The sequence below is a fragment of the Papaver somniferum genome, chromosome 4 (genome assembly GCF_003573695.1).
Source record: "Papaver somniferum cultivar HN1 chromosome 4, ASM357369v1, whole genome shotgun sequence".
Taxonomy (NCBI): Eukaryota; Viridiplantae; Streptophyta; class Magnoliopsida; order Ranunculales; family Papaveraceae; genus Papaver; species Papaver somniferum.
The window spans coordinates 46,975,516-46,982,667 of record NC_039361.1 but is presented as its reverse complement, the minus strand read 5'-3'; positions in this window follow the sequence as shown (position 1 = coordinate 46,982,667).

Sequence of the window (7,152 nt, the reverse complement as noted above, 5' to 3'; positions counted from 1 at the left end):
AGTGAAGTGAAATGTTTTCCCGCCAAAATTGGTTTTTTTGAATTTGAGAAGAAGATGTCCTCCCCCTAATCCTGTACGGGTTTCCCTTTAGAACTTGCCTTATGGGGTGCAAATAATAATTTTTGGGCGTAAATAGTAATTTTTCTGGGGTTTCTCCGGCACATTTTTGGGGTGCTTCCGGTGTAGGGGTGTACATCGGGCCGGGAAGGCCGGCCCTAGTCCGAATATATCACAGGCCGGGCTGGACATGCTTAGCAACCTAACTACCCATTAAGTTTCACAGGCCAGGCCGGGCCGGGCAGCATCATAAATTTACTACCCATGGCCTGTCCAAGCCTGTCAAACAAGACGGGCCAGGCCAGACCAGGCCGGGCGGGTATCAGACCTTGACAAGTAACAACAGTAAATGAGAAGATAAATTGCATAAAATTGTAGATTGTTCAAATCAAACTTCAACAAAAAATTCATAACACCACTACTAGGCAACTATCAAACAAATTCATAACACTACTACTCCAAAACTTTATTTCATCTTACTAATAAAAACAATGAAATGAATAAAAACTTTATTCCTCTTTGTCTAGCTCTTCATCAGAATCACCACTTACACCACATGACTTCAGATTCTCTACCGTCTACCTACATAAATCAAGAAAAGTAAAAATTTAATCAACAATTCAAGTAATATAAATTAACACAAACAATAATATCGATGAACAAATTGTAAATTCAGTGCACATCAAGTTATAGCCTACTTGTATCTAAAGAGATGATAAGAAGTAAATTCAGTGCACATCAAGTTATAGCCTGCTTGTATCTAAAGAGTTTATAAGAAAATAGAACAGACAGACATAGACATGAAAATAAAATGAAAAAATTGCATTAATTTTACCTTAAAGAGACACATGATGATTCAGAGACATCATTCTCATCATCAACTGGAGTAATATCGTCGTTTAGTGGATCTAGTGTCATCATACGATTTTTCAGTTCAGCTTTCCACCAATCTTTTAGAATCACACAGCATTCCAACATTTGCGGTGTTAAGCTACTGCGATAATCACTCAACACACGCTTTCCGAGAGAAAACGCAGATTCGGAAGCAACTGTGGAGACAGGGACTGCTAGTACATCTCGTGCAATGCAAGAAAGAACTGGATATCGTTTTTCATTAGCTTTCCACCAACCCAATATGTCAAAATTCTTCATATCTTCAAAAGTTGCTGGTTCTGGCTCTGCGAAGTATCTCGTCAGTTCTTCTGATGCTGAAGAAAGGGGATCCCTCCTATTCTGACTACGGGATTGCCAAAAGGAGTCATCTTCGTCGTCGGAGATTGTCTCTTCTTGCATCTGCAGAACACTCTGTAAAGGTGGTTGATTACCATTAAAAATTGAGTTAATACTAGAACCATTCTGCATTTGCTCATTTAACATAATAGCATACTCTTCAAATAAACTTTTAAGTTTAGCTACTATCAAAGATTTTTGCTCTGCATGACAACGAATGACATGTGCAGAAGTACTAAAACAACTCTGAATATCAGCTAATGTAGTTTCCAATCCTCTGAGATTAAGACGGGGATCAAGAATACATCCAATGCCGAATAAAATAGGAGTCTCACCCCAATATTTGACAAACTTCTTTTCCATAACAACAATAATGTCCTTGAGATGATTCATATGCCTATGTTTCTGTAAGACCCTCCCAATTCTAAATAAGTAATTAAGAACAGAGTTACTTGTCACATAATCGACACCAGAAAAATGTTTGGTTGCATCATAGAAAGGCTTCAAGAACTTGCATAATAATTCAGCAATATCCCAATCATAATCAGTTAAATCAGAACATGTCCTATCAGCAAGAAAGCTTGAAATTGCAGAACGATAAGGAAGTGCATATTTTAGCATGAAATAAGTAGTGTTCCACCTGTGCTTGACATCTAGCTGAAGCTTCTTTGGTTTCAAACCCATTGATGTGCACAATGCTCGAAACTGGTCATATCTTACAGATGAAGCAAAAATGAATTCTATACTAGATTTAACATGAGAAATCATTTCTTGAAAATCCTTAACTTTCTTCCTGCTATCATCTATGAATAAATTCAAGATATGACAACAACATCTTACGTGAAATAGATCTCCTTTAGATGGAAAGTCAGGCAGCATCACTTTTATCCGTTGAACCGAAACAGTATTTGCACTAGTGTTATCCAAGGATAATGAGAAAATCTTCATAGAAATCCCCCAATCATTGGCAAGTTTCTGAATAAGTAACTCAGAAATATGTTCTCCAGTGTGGGACTTGTCAACTAAAGTAAAAGAAATTATCCTTTTATGCAAGACCCAATTTTTGTCTAAAAAGTGAGCAGTGATAGACATGTAACTTAGCTTCTGACACGACAACCACAAATCTGATGTCAAAGATATTTTTCCAGGTGCCTCTAATAAAGTTCTCTTTAAAACTTGTTTTTCCATTTCAAAAAAATTTAAAATATCACGCCTAACAGTGGCTCGAGAAAATTTCACAAATCGAGGGTGAAAACTATCGTTTATAAACCATTGGAAAAATGGATCTTCTACGAACTTAAATGGAAACTCCATAAAAATAATCAACTTTATAATGTTCTTTCTGGCTCTTGCTTGACAGAATCGAAATGCAGTAAAAGTACCTGATCCAATTGGAGCTATTAATGTCTGTGTTTCATCAGCAGATTGGTTCTTTTTCAAACAGCTGTCCATGTGCCTTTTGAGATGAGAAGTGCCTGCTTTCGGATCCCCCGAAAACTTCCGGTCACATATCTTGCACTGTGCAAGCTTCAACCTCTTTAGCTTTTGTGGATCATCTGGATCCACTTCTTCAATTTGTTCAAAACCTTTCCATACTATAGACGTTAGTTTTCTTTTTTTAGTTCCACCGGTAGCAGGGGATGGTAATTGTGAGTCTGTAACATTTGAAGTGGGTGTTGTTTCAACCAAATCAGAAACATCCATGCTTCAAATTAGAGAAAAATCACAAACCTGGTCAATGATGAGTGCTAAAAAGTGCATATTTCTATATATTTTTCTTGGCATTTAACTCATCTTTTGTGCATTAATTCTACATTTTATCCCATATTCTGTATTTTCTTTGTTTTCAAGAATAAATATTTTTATTAATTAATTTTGCATTTTTAGGTAATAAATAAAGTTTGGATGAATAGCGGAGCGGAAAAGAGCAGAAAAGCGGTGAAAAGCCGGGAGGAATTACACAAGGAAGCCGCGAAGAATGTTGTGCACAAGACCAAAAGGCTAGAAGTGGGCTTGAAGAGGAAGAATTGTTCTTAAAGAAGATATGGGCTTGGCATACCCAAGGCCCAAAACCCTCACCCAAATCCATTTCATATATTCATACCTGTTTCCCTTTCTAGCCGTCAGATTGGATCATCTCAGCATCTTACGGTCGCAGCATCGCCAGTCATCAAAGTCTGAAGCTCCTGTCTAACACTACAGCACCTAACTCCATCTTGAGCCGTCAGCTTCGTTGTACTTCAGCATCCAACGGTCGCTCCTCGCTCCCTTCCATCTCGCTGTTAGATCGATCTATCATTTCCGCATCACACGGCTCAGCTTCGAGAAACATCAAGATTTGATGGGCCTGCTCAACACCCAAACAACCAAATACCTATACCCGCAAAACAAACAACCCCTTCCTCAAACCCCATCGACTCCATCTTCTCCCTCACCCTCTGCAACACCACCTTACCCTGCCGCACCACCATCATCACCTCCACCTTCCTCAACTTCCACCACCACCACCACTCGAGCCATCATCACTTCTAACAACCAAGACCTACCTTTCTAGCCACTTATATTATCATCTCCTAATCGTTTCATCTCTCAGGAACCCTAGGTTAGGAGTTGATGAAATAGGTGAGGTTAGAGGATAAATCGAAGGCATGGGTAGCATCATCAGACGAGAAGGAAGCATGGGTCGACGTATTTGAGTGTCATCAGAGATTAGGTGAGTCGATTTTAGATTTTTTAGTAAACCCTAATTTTACTGTTTGGGGATTTTTCGGGGAAAAAGCTTGCATGTATAAATTGAAGACATGGGTGTTGATTTTGGGCATGCCCGGAGTAGCCGGTGCACCAAGTTGTAGTAGTTTATCTTCAGTATTGTGTTCATCATGTTGTAATTTAATAACTAGGGTTTTGATGAAACCCATAATCATATGTTAAGATAATTCATGTTCATGTTGTTGTTCTTGTTGTGCTTCATTGCTTTAGGAATGATAGTTAGCTAATAGATCAAATTAGCCTGTGATCAATTGTACTGTAAGAAGACAGTTGATACTAGGGGTGAGTTAGTGAAGTTGGTTGATAAGTCATCCATTTGAGACCTCTCTGGAGGAAGAAATGTGCTTAACTGATAAAGGAATGACAGTTAGCTAATTGAACCAAATGAGCCTGTGATAGGTTGTGCTGTAAGAAGACAGCTTATACTAGGGGTGAGTTAGGGAGACTAACTGAGATATCATTCATTGTAGTTTTATCTGGAAAAGAACAAGAACATAATTTGAATAGGCATTGCCTTAGCTTAGGATTATTGGGTGGATTCAAATGCCCTAGTGCTTTTAGTCACTGTCACTAGCAAGATTTAGAAAACAACACCAGCTCCCTCCTTGTCCATGTGGACTTCCCCTGCTTATTCATTATCTACTATCTGACCCTGTATACTTGCAGGTGTAAATATAACCATAGTTTTAGGTCTCATTCCTTGAGCTACCAAGTTTTTGGCGCCGCTGCCGGGGACTCGGTAGCGGTGCCATTGTTGTTTTCATTACTTTTCTGATTTTTAGCTTAGTCTTGTGTATTTTCACTTGAATTTTGTTTACTGTTAGATTATGTAGCTTGTTTACTGTTTAGAACTTGTGTTTCAGTTTAGAACTCTTAACTTGTTTACTATTCTGTAACTTAGTAGCATCTTAATTTTTTTTTGGTTCCATCTTTGCATCCTTAGTACATCATGTTGCATCTTCACTGCATTTACTGTTTCATTACAACTGCATTCTTGCATTCTTTCATTTATTGTCATCTAGCCTCACAGAATTCTTAACTTGCACCATCTAGCCTTTATGGATGCATCATTAGATTTAGCTTGCATCTAGTTTTGTCCTGCATATTCAGTTATCAACTCATCTTGCAGCTCATTGATTCTGTCATGTAAATTTCTTATTTGTCATCTGAAGCTTGTGCCATCTGCATTGCATCTTACATCATCTTGGCATACTTGTCATCTTATATTCTTGCATATCTTCTTGCACTGCATCCATTTGCATAAGCATCTTAGTCTCACTTGCTTCTGTGCATTTAGTGTAAGCATTTAGCTGGTCTTGCATACTTAGTTCTTGCATACTTAAGTTCTTGCATACTGTTTTGGATTACCAAGTCATCTTAGTTTGTTCATCTTCATTGCTTTTCTGAGCTAGTCCTTTGCTAGTTCCTACTGTTTTGCATATTGTTCTCACCAGCTGCTGCTGAGCGTTGTGTAGCCCTGCTGCTGCTTGTTGCTGTTGTACTGCTGCCTGCTAGGCTGCCCTGGTGCAGTTGGAGTGAACCTGGTGCAGCTAGCCATTCTTGCTGGTGCTGCCTTCTCCAAGCTGCCTGGTGCTGTTGGGTTGACCCAACTGGGCTTCTGTTGTAAAGCCAAAGGAAAGCCAAAGCCCAACTGGGCCTCTCCAACAAAAGTTTAGGAAGATCCAAATCCCAACTGGGCTTGTGCAACAAAAAAAATAGGGACCAAAGCCTAACTGGGCTTCCCTCCAAAATGGTAAGCCTAAACCCAAACCCAAATTTTTTGGGCTTGTAATTTTTTGTGGGTTTGTATTGTTATTCTCTTTTGGGATTGTAATTTTAATTATCTTTTTGGGCATGTAATAATTATTTTAATTTTAATTTTATTTCTTTCTTTATTTGGGATTGTAATAATTTTAGTTTTATTTCCTTTTTTTTGTGGGTTTGTAATAATTAGTTTTATTTTTATTTCTTTCTTTATTTGGGCTTGTAATTTAGTTGTTTGTTAGGCTTATAGTTTCTTAATAGTGGGCTTGCTCTAAACTTAACTTTTTGGATTTTGGGCTTGCCTCTTTTGTGAACCAAACTTAACTAAATTTTGGGCTAAAAAAAAAAAAATTGCTCCTTATTTCAAAAACCAAAATTTTTCTCCCTCTTTAAAAACCAAAATTTTCTTTTCAAAACCCTTTCAAACCAAATTTTCAAAACCCATTAAAACCAATTTTTTTGAAAAAATGGGCGAGTGTGTGAATAAACTCTGTAGCCTCCATGAATACATGTACCCTAACATAATAAGTCAGTTATCATGTATCGTCTTACCCCAGACTGATGGCCCATTTGAACTAAACGCAAGCATGATACAAATACTTCCTATATTTCGAGGGTTCGATTCTGAGAATCCCTATAACCATGTAAAAGAGTTTGAACAAATTGTCCGGGCTTTACAACCTGACCATATATCCGAAGACTCTTTGAAATTGCGCTTGTTTACATTTTCTTTAAAGGAAAGGGCTAAAACATGGTTTTACAATCTGAGACCGCAGTCAATCACCACTTGGGACCAACTCACAAATCAATTTGTCGGAAAGTTCTTTCCACATCATAGGACCATCTCTATTCGTCGAAGTATTAATTGTTTTGTCCAGTTAGATGGAGAAACACTTTTTCATTATGTTGAACGATTTAATGATTTGTTGTTTGAGTGTCCTCATCATGGCCTCGAGAAGTGGAGACTGGTCGCCATTCTTTATGAGGGACTAGATTTTTGTCTCGAGCCTTGGTTGAATCTATGTGTAATGGTGAATTCATTGATAAAACTGTGGACGATGCATGGTTATTTCTAGCTGAAGTTGCAGAGAAAACCCATCAGTGGGAAACCTATAGGGAAACTAGGACCATGCCACATGATATGGGTAATCACCATGAGTCAGATGTTGATTTTCCCAATGAGCTTAATTCTGGATATAGTGTTTCATACCCTATTGCTGAAAATGTCAATTCATATTCACCTATTTTAGAGGCAGATGTATGGACGAAAAACACTAATGGTTTTGACAAAGTAGGATTTTCATGTATTTGTGATGATGATGATTATGATGA